Source organism: Patella vulgata, chromosome 3 (genome assembly GCF_932274485.2).
Source record: "Patella vulgata chromosome 3, xgPatVulg1.2, whole genome shotgun sequence".
NCBI lineage: Eukaryota > Metazoa > Mollusca > Gastropoda > Patellidae > Patella > Patella vulgata.
In genome coordinates, this window is record NC_065881.2 from 90,314,341 (window position 1) to 90,329,083 (window position 14,743).

Consider the following 14,743-nt stretch of genomic DNA (forward strand, 5'->3'; position numbering starts at 1 on the left):
GCCGCAAACCGATCAACACGTGAGCCATACATTACAGTTTTATTTTAAAACTGTACCTATACACAGTGTGTAATTTTCAGCCCTCTCCTTTGTAACCCGGGATAAACAAAAACATATCTAAAACTAATGAATTATATAGATAGCTATAAATAATAATCCAGTAGTTGATCTTAATTGTTAAATCCACGATCCCAGGCGGCCTGGAAACTACGAGGGACGCTGTACCATTCCAAATAATCCAAAGATATATTTAAAAACTACAAACCAAACTAAATAGTGATGCCCGATATGGGCTCATCTACACAGAACATCACACAGCCCTGTTACACCATCACGTAACTTGATTCCCTGCTCCCTGGACAACATCCTTTAACAGATTCTAATAAAACGGTAGAATTATAACATAAACATTAAATCATGGGAAACTTCTATCTTCACCCGAGAAAAAAACGCAAGTAAATTCAACAGCTATCTACTTTACTTGAAACCATTACAGTCTTTGAAAGCGCCCTGGCCCCGGTGTATCATGTGTTGTGTGAACAGCTATCAACGGATCATTGGTCGAATTATTGGGCCTAATTTTGATTCTAAGTATAAATTGCCGCCTGATTCCCTTCGATTTATTAAGCTAAAACTGATTATTTTCTATTGCGTACTTTAAAGTGTAACTTATTCTCCCTCGTTCTGGGTGTTCTTCAGGTTTGACACGTCACGTATACCCCTTCTACCTGTAAAATATCCGGCAAATATGCAGCAATAAATTTAGAAAAGAGTATTTTGAGACACAATAGACAACACGTGCAGTGTTTAGTATGTACATACACGGAATCAAGTGATAGATATACATATTATATATCACACGTAAACTGGTAGATATACACACATATACCACACCTGGTGATAACTCTTGTTAAAACATTTGTTTATAAACAAATTCCTCATCTGTATCCACTTTTCACTTTTTTGAACGTTTTCTAAAATAGATGTTAAACACGTTAGAACATTCGTTCCCAAGGTGGCTAAATGAGTAAGACGTTTGCTCGCTAGTCTGGGGGTCATGGGTTCGCTCCCTTTGTTGGCCGAGGTGCACCACGGAGGGTCTGATAAGGGCAGCTGTCTTATCGTTCTGATGGGACAAAAAGTCGGGGTCCTGTGTACACATTGGCGTGCACGTAAAGATCCCTTGGCAGTTGGAATTGGATAGGCCGTAGCGCCGCTGTCCAGGGCAAATGTCACTCATAACACATTGTATGGCGTATGTCTGTCTTCATTAGCCTAGTCAGAGCAGAACCTCTGGATTTCATTTCATTTCCGTTCCAAAAGCTCCCGGTGGAAATTTTGAGATTGACAAAATCTCGGGATTTTCTTTCCAAAAGCGCCCGTTGGAAATTTTGAGATTGAAAGATTTGCAACTTCGCAAAGAAATCATTGAGTCCATATTTCAACTGTTTGTGACGTGTTCATATACTATTTATAAGTTCACACTGCCAGGTTTATTTTGACTTTTTACTGACTATAGACGTGATTTTATTTATTTCTGTCAGATATGACGAGTCCATAGTAGTTCGGCATAGGTCAATAAAGAGTTGACATGAATAGAAATAATTTGCTGCTCAAACTAAGATAATAAATATGGGCATACACCATGCAGCGTGCTAAGAGGGAAACATTTCCCGGACATTGGTCAATAATTCTCTTACGTCAAGGTTGTTCTTCCCAACCAGACGACTAGACTCAGTTCCATGTATAACAGAACAGGCCCGTCTCATTTCTTTAAAAAAGTCAGAAACTGACTGGAGGAAACCACGCTTGCAAATCCTAGAGGAACTTTTTCATTCAACGTCTTAGATTAAGCCCATCGCAGACCGACTAACATTTGTTTGTTGGTCAAACAATGTTTTGGGACTAAAGTTAGCAGGTGCCCGTTCGATTTTAACACGAACATGTGTTAGCCGAACCATGTTCGCGAGATCAAACTTGTTAAATTTCAAAAAGATTGTTCGGCCAACAAATATTCGTGTTGGTCTGGTTTGCTTTGAATTTTAACAAAGAGCGAATCATTTTATACGGACCTCAAATCATTATTTCGCTAACGATCACGTGGTACAGAAATGACTGACGTCGCCATTTTGTTACCACGTGATGTTTGGGTCAATCATGCGACATTAAAGTTGGTCCCTATTGAACAAATTTTTTTAATGTTGGTGGTTTGCGTTAAACATTCTTCGTTTGCGGGAAATTTAAAAAAGAATGTATAAAACATTTGGTTTGTTAGACGCAAATAAATGTTAGTCGGTCTGCGTCTCAACCTACTCACTGAACCACCTCTAATGAAGACGAGCACCGTGGCCTGTCAACAAACAGAAGGTGGATATAAAATGGCGTGGCCTTGATATCGGAATTAATTCTAATTATTTAAATGATCAATGATAAAGGGTTTATTTAAGATAGTGATGTCTAGTCCTGTATCTGTCATCTTTGTTTTAGAATTCCATCTAAACGTGACTTCATCACTTACATTTCGTTGATAATCAAGCAAATTGTTTCTCATATCGACCCCAGAAATAGACGCCATGATGGATTGATAGACAAATTGAAGACAGAGCTGTCACGTTCTTGTCCGCCATTGCTTAACATCTTTTGTTGTGCACTACCCCACCGTAATATTAAAATGGGTGATTTGGCTGCATGTGAATCACTAATTTTAATAATTGAAATTTTAAATTTTCTTATGTCTGGGTGGTAATTCCGTTGAAAGTTTTATGACCGTCTGGTTATTGCGAGATATGTTGACGTTTCGCGCCGTCAGCTGAATGACTTCTACCGTGGAGTAGTTAGATGATTGATGCTAAGCACAAAATAAAAAGTTTAACATCCTGCTGTTCTGCACCAACCAGGCTAATAAGAACTATAGGGGACATTTTGCCCCGACAGCGGCGTTTGTTTCGCCTACTCTGATTGTATTATTTTTCAAAGGGACCTCCCACATGGATGTTTAACATTGACAGCCAACGTGGAGCTCCAATATCAGGGCTGTCGCAGGCATCCATGTAGGTCTTTAACATGGAGCTCCAATATGGGGGCTGTTGAGGGCATCCATGTAGGTCTTTAACATGGAGCTCCAATATGGGAGCTGTCGAGGGCATCCATGTAGGCCTTTAACGTGGAACTCCAATATTGGAGCTACCGAGGGCATCCATGTAGGCCTTTAACATGGAGCTCCAATATTGGAGCTACCGATGGCATCCATGTAGGCCTTTAACGTGGAGCTCCAATATGGGAACTGCCGAGGGTATCCATGTGGGTCTTTAACATGGAGCTCCAATATGGGGGCTGTCGAGGGCATCCATGTAGGTCTTTAACATGGAGCTCCAATATGGGAGCTGCCGAGGGCATCCATACAGACCTTTAACTTGGACATTTCACATATGCATTTAACGTCCCCAGTCCCCAAAATCTTACCAACGAAGTAATTAGTGTTGTATCAGCATTCCATGGAGATTGAAGATGTTTAGTCCTTATAACTGATTCAATTAAGGACAATATTGGTGTCAGTCATTATCACATTATGTGATAGAACTGGTTAAACACGTTCCAAATATAAATTTAACATAGAGATCATTGCTACGATAGATGCGTAATGGAGATTTCAAGAAACGGAAGTGACGAACGCAAAAGGAAAAACATGAGTTATCCCTCTATATAACTGACTGAAGTGACGAGTGATTACAAATTTCGGCTCACTAACAATTCCTTCGAAGAAAAAAATAGCAAACGTCCGCGCATTACTATGTATAGAATGAACAAAAAACAAGGAAATGTACGGACTATTTTTTTTTTTTTTTCGTTTTCCCTTACCTAGTGACATTCAATTACTTTTTTGAAATGTCAGATATCCTATCACAGCCTCATATAACAACTTTTGGTCTTCGAAGGAATTATTAGTGAGCAGAAATTGTCATCTTTAATGTTATATCATGTTCATTGATCCTATCCGAAACTTTATTAATGTGGAATGAATGACATACAGAGTTAAGACTAATAAAAGAGGGAGAGGAAGAGATAGAGAGAGGGAGGGATAAAGAAATGAGGTTAAACGTCCACTCGACCCAAACTAGGTCATTTCGGGACTAACATATTGATTCAATTTTATTTCAATAATTCGCTTGCGCGTATAGGGATCTTTAGCAGTACAAGGAAACCGGGGGACCCACAAAAAACCCACGAGGTTTGACAGGTGATCGTACTCCTTGTCACGTACAACCGGGATATCGAAGCCACGTCAGTTGACTCAATGACAGACCTTATGATGCAGCGCGCACGTCATTTGACTCAATGACAGACCTTATGATGCAGCACGCACGTCAGTTGACTCAATGACAGACCTTATGATGCAGCGCGCACGTCAGTTGACTCAATGACAGACCTTATGATGCAGCACGCACGTCAGTTGACTCAATGACATACCTTATAATGCAGTGGGCACACCACTGATAAAAGAGAGAATCTGTAAAACTAGTGTATACTTGTGTTAATGGCTGGTGTATTAATATTTTTATTATATAAAGGGAAATAATCGATTTAGATCAGATAACGAGACAAGTCTTAACATCTTGTTATTACAGACATGACAAGACAAATCCTTCATGGCAGCCACGGTAGCTCAGTGAGTAGGAAATTGGCTGGTTAACGTCGAGGTCCCGTGTTTGTCTACAAAGTTCATCGGAATTTTCCGGCGTGGTTCCCATTTGCCAGCGACGCAGGATGGAGAGTCTGGCAAGAGACAATTTAACGTATAGTCGTTTAGATGGGACGGAAAATCGAGGTCCCATGTACACATTCGCGTGCACGTAAAATATCCGTTGACAGTTGGATTTCGGAATAAGAGTAGACCATAGTGCCCGAGCAAAATGTTTCCCATAGCTTACAATATCGCACCTATCTTCATTAGCCCAGAACAGTGTAGAACGTTTAAACCCCATTTTGTATTGCAGATGTTTTCTTTCAGACTGGGTTTCAGTAAATTATCACAGTATTTCATGGCAGGCAAACATAAATTTAAACCAACAACTGATGTTTTTTTTTATATCAATGTGGGGCAGCTGCAAACGGTGAACAGCCATTTAGCTCAACAATAAACATTGAATGACAGACTGTGTTTACCAATCATGTTCAGGAGCGTCAGTGTGATGAAAAACATTCAAAATGGCTATTACCATCTAACTCGGGTACAGGACACTAGTAAATTCCTACCCGACCCCAACCTACTATTTATTATAGTGTTCTCCCTTTCTCTTTCCTCTGGCGATTTTTGGTGTAGATTTACATTTTCTACGGGGTTTTGGTGAATATACATGATTTTGAGTCGGATATATGAGGGGGGGGGGGGGTGTAAGAGGTTATATATTAATATGCTATTTTCAGTTTGTGTTTCTCAATATTTCCACGGAGAACCTTATACGTGCTTTTGAACGCCGTCTGTGGTAGAAAATGTTCAGCCCAACAATAGCTGGAGCCGGCCAACCAGTCGAGCATTAACATGAGGTAAAGTAATTAGGTTATTTTATGTTTTTAAATTAACAATCTGGTTAAAACACAGATCCTATTTCATTTCGTTTTTTATAGTTCAAAATTTCGTTTTACTTGTCTTTACTACACTAGGATCTGGAAGAGTTGTTATATAACCCGCGTTCTGGTTGATGTGAGGGGTTAGCTAACGCAACGTGTAGTGCACGGAACTGTGGGTATCCTACTAGACATATCAACGCTGATTGGTTAGTCAAATGGCTGACGTCATATGGTCAAAAGCCGCTCCTATAACCACTAAGAAGACCTCCCACTATAACAGGTCAGATCTTCCTCCAGGTGTATGCTGCCAAATAATCTATAGGGAAGTTTTAAACGATTGACATCGGTGAAAAAATCCACCATGTACAAAAAAAACCAATGAAAGGCAATGGTCGATTTGAATAATCTGATAATTTTCTCTGTGCCGTGTAAATATTTCTCCTCGAGACAAAGAAAACCTTTAAGTTTTATTAAAACCTAATACATACAGATACTTCTAAAAATATGAAAACATAACCCGAAACACCATTTAAAGTGTATTTGAATATATCGTGTTGACGTATCGAGTTCAGGTTAGTTTTGATGTTGAACTTATTGGATATCTACTTCATAAGAAATTCCAATAATATGAAGAAGTCCTTCATCCATACGAGACTATCACTCGTGTAATATGGCTGATATTTGAGACGGACACCCAGGAGATTAGAAAAACACAAGTTGGATATTTTTGATATCATTTTCTGGTTATCAAATATTGACAGATTAAACAAGAACTAAACCATAACAAGTCATTGAACGGATCTTCGATTCCACTGACGAGATGAGGTGGGAGAAAAAATAATAAAAGAACAAAAAAAAAAACTCAGGGAATGATGAGCTGATAGATATCTGATCTCTATTATATTTAGAAGGTCATATAGTTGCCGGGGGGCTACTAGTGATTTTCTGTAGTCATTTGGTAAAATAATTTCTGAGTTTGTTATAATACACCGAGTGATCAACAATATAGATAGCATGATGGAAAGTCTTTCAGATGAATAAAACATTATTTGGTAAAAACAAAACATGCTCCATGTCGCGGCAGCAGTAATTAAAAGATGCAGCGGCGTAGGTAAAAGATAAATTGAAATATGAAATTTGACTAAAAGGGGACCGAACTAAATTAGACAAATCTAACCTAAATGCAACCGAGACAAATATGTTGCTCTAATTAATTTTATTTATGATCTTGCCGATAATAATTGAGTCGCTTTAAAACAGAATTAGATAACCCAATTAATCCCGAAGGCAAATAAAACCTTTAATTAAATCTGTGTATGGTTCCATGGTTTATATTTTATAAGTATGCTAATGTTTTATATTTTATAAGTATGCTAATGTTTTATATTTTATAAGTATGCTAATGTTTTATATTTTATAAGTATGCTAATGTTTTATATTTTATAAGTATGCTAATGTTTTATATTTTATAAGTATGCTAATGTTTTATATTTTATAAGTATGCTAATGTTTTATATTTTATAAGTATGCTAATGTTTTATATTTTATAAGTATGCTAATGTTTTATATTTTATAAGTATGCTAATGTTTTATATTTTATAAGTATGCTAATGTTTTATATTTTATAAGTATGCTAATGTTTTATATTTTATAAGTATGCTAATGTTTTATATTTTATAAGTATGCTAATGTTTTATATTTTATAAGTAAAACTTGATTTATATTTTATAAATAAAGTTATTTTTATAGTTTATAAGTGAAACATGTTTCGTGTTATATAAGTAAAGTATGTTTTATATTTTATAAGTAAAGTGAGTTTATATTTTATAAGTAAAGTTTTATATTTTATACGTAAAGTAAGTTAAAGTAAGTTTTATATTTTATAAGTAAAGTTTTATATTTTATACGTAAAGTAAGTTAAAGTAAGTTTTATATTTTATAAGTAAAGTTTTATATTTAATACGTAAAGTAAGTTAAAGTAAGATTTATATTTTATACGTAAAGTAAGTTAATGTAAGTTTTATATTTTATAAGTAAAGTTTTATATTTTATACGTAAAGTAAGTTAAAGTAAGATTTATATTTTATACGTAAAGTAAGTTAAAGTAAGTTTTATATTTTATACGTAAAGTAAGTTAAAGTAAGATTTATATTTTATACGTAAAGTAAGTTAAAGTAAGTTTTATATTTTATAAGTAAAGTTTTATATTTTATACGTAAAGTAAGTTAAAGTAAGTTTTATATTTTATACGTAAAGTTTGTTTTATATTTAATACATAAAGTGAGTATTATATTTTACATGTAAAGTTTGTTTTATATTTAATACATAAAGTGAGTATTATATTTTGTAAGTAAAACATGCTTCGTGTTATATAAGTAAAGTATGTTTTATATACTGAGCGCCATGGAAAACGCATCACTTAGCTTTTCGTATAACAAAATGATCCTGTAAACATATCTTATTTATTTTGCTTCTTATTGTGAACAATATTCAAATGGGAACATATCAATAACAACACATTTGTACACTTATGGATGTTTAATCTGTAATCAAGGGTACAAAGTCAGAGGGGTCAAAACAATCATCACGGTAGGCTACAGCATTAACGCGACCCCTGCAAATGTGTAGGGCGGTCCGGTGATGAAATGTGAAGCTGGGCGGAATCTGTCACGCAGATGAGTGACCCGGATGTAGCGGTCTTGAGCCTGGGTTGTAACGCGTTGTGGACCAGGACGTTGACGGTCACGTGTTGATCCAGTAACTCGAACACGTTCCACCAACCTTACAATAGTGGACTGATGACAATTGAAGTGTCTGGCAATAGCACGTGTAGACATGCCAGCCCGGGACATTCCAATGGCTTCATTTCCGTTTATTTTCAGTAAGTCTCGGCATCTCTAGCTCGATTCCTTCACACGTCCAACAACAAATTACGACAGATTGACGTTTCACAGTTCATGTACTGCACATTAAGTTGAAAACATGATTTTAAAGGGCTCACACACAATGCTGCACGTGAATATTGGGTTTTTCATGTGCATCTCGTGCAATTTTTTTGTGTTTTTGTGCACACGGGCCGATATTTTTTGCGTTTGGGAGCATTGTGTGAAACAATAGTTCATAGTATTGCATAATATTATACATACAGAACCACCTAGTAATAAAATATTTGGGAAAAAAAAGTGATGCGTTTTCCATGTCGCTCAGTATATTATATAAGTAAAGTATGTTATGTAACTAATGTTAGTTTTATATAAGGAAAGTAGGGATCCATGTTTCACCTTTTATAAGTAGGCAAGGGCATGTGTACATCTTATAATTAAAGCATGTTATATTGGTTTAACGATCATCCTCAATATCCCCGTCATTAGATTAGAAAATTGCCTTAATGGGGTTATAATGACGCGTTAATAATTTTTCTTCAGGTTGCGATATTGTTCTTAATTCGTCATAAAATGGTTATTAATATTATAATAAACACACCCATGGCTGTCTACGTTAAAGTAGCAATTATTGTTATCAATTTATAAATTATAAAAACAACAACAGGATCCAGTCGTTGTTTAAGTAGCAATATTATTATTTATTTAAAGAACCGAGCACGTCCAGTTTTTGTTGAAGTATAAAACAAAATCAACAATGTCCCGTCTTTGTTAAAATAGCAAAAATATATTATTTTACGAAAACCAAACATGTCCAGTATTTGTTAAAATATTAATATTATTATTACTTTATAAAAACCAACCACGTCCAGTCCCTGTTAAAATAGTTATATTTTTTATTACTTTATAAAAACCAACCACGTCCAGTCCCTGTTAAAATAGTTATATTTTTTATTATTTTATAAAAACCAACCACATCCAGTCTTTGTTAACGTAGCAATATTTTTATTATTTTATAAAAAACAACCACGTACCGTCTTTGTTAAAATAGTAAAATTATTATTTATTTTAAAAAAACCCAAACAGGTCCAGTCTTTGTTAAAGTAGTTATATTATTATTATTTTATAAATACCAACCAGGTCCAGTCTTTGTTAAAGTAGCGATATTATTATTAATTTATAAAAAACAACCCACGTCCAGTCTTGTTAAAATAGTAATATTATTATTAATATTTAAAACATAGATATGACGTCACCCTTTGATGTTTTTAACCATTATATAGGAGAATGTACGCTTTTTTTAAACAATCGTCTATTATTTATAAAACTGTCCATTATTTTCAATAAATAATGGACAGTTTTATAAATAATAGACGATTGTTTAAGAAAATACCAATAATAGACACGTATCTGAAAAATGAACATGTATTTTGGGATAATTTATTCTCTGGACAAATTAAATTACAGAAAATGAAATTACTTTAAAACCTCATAGTTACCGAAATGGCACATGGCCGAATGTTGATTTCACGTGTTTGTCTACATAAAGAATTCCACTTAAATCCTTCCGTTATATGTCACTTATCCGTTTAATAGTACGTTCGGCACTAGATCGGTGATACGTTTCTATACGCCCACATTTTCACACCTTCTTTGTGGACACTCTACAGGTCATAACTTGAAATATAGGTTTATATCCCAAACATCTCGTTTCCTTTCGATATTGGCTTGTATGGGACCGTAACTTCATGGATTATGGCCCCTGACTAGAGGTCACAATTATTAGCCCATTTTGATGAAACTGAACATGTGTATTTATAACCCAAAGATTTCGATTCCTTGCAATATTGGGGCATATCGGACCGTAACTCCCTGGATTATGGCCCCGGATTGAACAAAAAAACGTGTTTTGAGCCTGTGGAACTATGCAGGTCACAATTTTTATCCGATTATAAAAAAAACGTTCAAATATATCACCGTTACACCATAATGACAGTTGAGTTTGAATTTCGTGAATTGGTTTGTGCCTTTGATCCTGTGTCCTTTCACTTATATCAGATTATATATTAAGTTTTAAATCAAAATTGGGACGGCTAGTACCCTCCATATTAACCACAGTATTAAGAAAATTATCAATATCTAAATCATTCTCGCGAGTAGCCTTTCCATCACAACATTGACGGCTATTATCCCCCATATCAAGAACATCACAATTTTTACGGCTATTCTCTTCCATATCGAGTACATTACCAATGTAATCAGTATCCAGATGCTTATTAATATTTGTTTTCGACTGTGTTGTAAACATGTGGTCTACGTGTAGAATATTTTGGACTGTCTGTGTATGCTTGCATTGTATGACTGGAGTGTTTCGTCCCATCCGAACGACTAGACAGCTTTCCTTGTCAGCCCCTCCGTCCTGCATCACTGACAAGGGAGAACCACGCCGGAAAAAATAAAGAAAAACACAGCTATGAACTTACTTTATTGCAGTCAAACAGCTGGAGTGAGATTTCGCGACACACCATGACGAATAAAAATTAAGGCTTTAATTAGGCGTATGATATTAAATGTTTATTGGAATCTCTTGGATTTGCCTCAGTTTTCGATGATCAGTATGTTGGTTTTACCTTTCTATGATGATATCAGTATTTATAGGAAAAGAATGGAGGTTGCTTGAAATATTAAAAGCTAAATTATTATAAACCTTTTCACCATTGCCTTATCACAAAAAGAATATTTATCAATTACTGTATCTATATCCAAATTTAGATGTGAATCACATAATGAATAGATCTGTATGTGTATTACATCACGTACTAAACGAAACGGAAAGATACGATGAAATTACCAGATAAAATAGAATTTATGCAATTTGAATAACGTTGAAGATGAATATCATTTCCTACTGTATTGTCTATTATGTAAAAATTATATTATTCCTTTTCATTATAGAAATCAACCTTCACTTAAAATCGTTCACGTCACCAGTTATTTTAAACTTATTAACAAAATAATATATACATTGATCATTGATTAATCGTGCGTCTAGTCTAGAATTGTACATACTATTCTAACGTGTTTTTTACTATTTGTGCCATAAATTTATTTATTTATTTATTTGTTGTTTCAGCAATGACAAATTCTTACTTACTAACAAGTAGGAAACGTGTTCTTTTTGGCACATGCCTGGGTTCTAAACAGGTACATTCTAGCCCTTACGTACCACCTACACGCGATTTAATTACTATAGACCCTTATAGTTATGACGTGGATAGTCGACACAAGAAGCTACTCAAACCATTATTCTTTAGGAATTTTGTTTTTAACAAACGCAATGCGTTATTTTGAAAAATTTCAAGCAGATCGTATCTGTAAAAATTGCAACGTACACAAATGTCGTTGTTCTTCTATCGTTACTCCAATAAATAACCGAGATTAATTTTAAATGGTATAAACGATTTATCATAAAGATCACAAACCAAGAAAATTAAAATGGATCAAATGACATAAAATCATGGTGAGATTTCGACAAAATCATTTTTTAAAAAAAAAAAGTTATATTAATACCCGCCTGGAGGTAAGAACACATATAACAACTTATTTTAGCTAAACCGACTTGTAGTTTAATAGAACCACTAACACATTCATTTAAACGTATTTAATTTATTACTACCTAAACAACTTCAGAAGTCTGAAAATGAATGACGTTGGCTTAATCTTTTCTAAAGAACTATTGCCTCGGGGGGTCACATTGGCTTCGACAAATTTTCAAATCCTCACAGCATATCGAATCTGTTTACAAATTATTATACACGTAAATCTGTAGTATTTTATATATACTGTTAAAGGCTCAATACCACGCTTGTTGTAACTGAATAATATGTCCCAATCTTTATTCTGGTCAACAAATTGTACTATTTTACAATATTCCAATTAATTGATGATACAAATTTCATCTTAACACACCTAATTTAAAAAATTGGAAAAATTCAACTAAATGATTTGGAAATATTTTTGAACCCTCTGAACAAGTAAAATAGGATTTAATGGATAATTTACACAACAGGTAGGACACTAACACATCTAGTACTTAGAATAAGGCTATTTTCTATTATCTGGAGTTGTCAAGCCAGCAAGAGTGTTATTGTCCCTTTAAAATTTACCATATTTGTGTTAATGGAATATCGCCTTTTCATCAGTGTTAAAATTGAAATAATTGTGTTATTGTTAATATCGCATTTTTGTTTTATCATATTTTTACAATTTGAAATAATTGTTTTATTAAAAACGTCGTATTAAAGAAATGACATTTATTTCTTATAGTTAAAAAGTAATCAATGTTTGGTATGGATATTTTTTGTGACCTTTGAGTTTAATCGAATCTTGCATGTTTAGTTTAAGATATTCTGGAAGTCAATCAATAAGATGTTAAAATATAAATGAACGGCTGTTTCCCTTTCTTTCTTCCTAATCAATGATTACTACAACGATCGGATCTGGTATAATTGACGTACAAAGCGTATTAACCGAACGACTTGATACTGTTGTTGTTGTTCTTTTTAGTGTTTAACGTCCGCTTCCACCGAAGGTGATATCGCAGACAAGATTTTTTTTCACTAACTTAGCGCACGCGCAGGGGTCTTTCCTGTGGGAGGAAACCGGAGTACCCGGAGAAAACCCACGAGGTTGAGAAGGCGCCCCTATCTCCAAGCCACATACGCAAGCCAGAGGTGACCGGCCAGCTAGAGGTCGAAGCGCGGCACTCTAGACCACTAGGCCATCCCAACCCCCTGACTTGATACTGTCCATTGTCCTCCGCTATATACCATTGACAAGGGGAAACCATGCTAAACGATATCGAGTAGCCGGGATCGAACCGTACACCTCCTGGTTAACAAGCCAGTGCCCTAACCACAGAGCTACTTTAACTTATATTAACGCCAAGAGCCGGAATAACAGGAATAGAATAACTCGTATTGTATTATGCTAGGTTGCTACTACCACGATTCGTGGTACGATTGAAACTGTGGTTTTAATCGTTGTTTTAATCGTAGTGATCCCATCAAGTGTTATGATATATTGACGTCAGTCGTAGCAATCGTGTTGATCGTATCGAGGCGTGTCCGAACGTAGCTGCACTACTAGATCGTGCATCCCCTCGTAACGCATCGCACGAGAGTGGGAGCCTAGAAAAAAGCCTCTATGCCTCAATTTAAGCAATATAAATCGTTTGTAAAACTGCATTATTGTGAAAGATGAATCTCTAATAGGAATGTTTGTAAAAAAAAATGGTTGAATTCCGTTCAGTGTTGACACGGTTATGTTGAATTGAAATTTCATCGATCTATGCTGCTCGATCAGTACGGTTCACGGTGGCTATGTGTGTAAGGCGCTGGCTCGCTAGCCTGGAGGTCGGGTGTTCGACGTGGTTTCCCCTTGTCAGTGATACAGGACAGCTGTCTAGTCGTTCGGATGGGACGACGAAAAACCGAGGTCCCTTGACGCATTGGCGTGCACGTAAAAAATCCCTTGACAGTTGGAATTTGATAGGCCGTAGCACCACTGTTCAGGGAAAATGTCACTCATAACATATTGTGTGGCGTATGTTTGTCTTCATTGGCCTAGTCGGAGCAGAACCTCGGAATTTCTTTTCATTTCCGTTCCCAAAGCTACAGGTGAAAATTTTGAGATTGAAAGATATAAGAGGATAAGATACAAGAGTAGGCTGTCGCTCCGCTATCCCTCACAGCACACATATGGCGTATGCCCGTCTTCATTAGCCCAGTTGGGAGCAGAACAGTAGGACGTTAAACCCCATTTCATGCTGCTCGAGTGTAACAAGACGCCGCCATCTTTTATTGGTATCGGGGGAAACCTTATGGGCCCAGTTTATGGAATCCATACCGGGAGATTTTATTACGAGTTGGTATTTGATGCGAGTTTCTTAATTATATGTTAAATACTCAATCTAAGAACATATTTAGCACTTAAACATCAGTAACAAGTTCGACCCCTTTTATAATAACTCCACGGAATTCCTCGAGCTGTGTCAAGTTGCGGACATAATGTAATATAACGGTGGGAACCGGTATAAGAAGATGACCGGTTAGTTTCTAGGCAGCTACACCAAGGTGAACGGCTCATCCCGATAGTTTCTAGCCAGCTACACCAAGCTGAACGGTGGAACCCAGAGGTTTCTAGGCAGCTACACCAAGATGAACGGCTCATCCCGGTAGTTTCTAGCCAAGCTGAACCAAGCTGAACGGATAATCCCGATAGTTTCTAGCCAG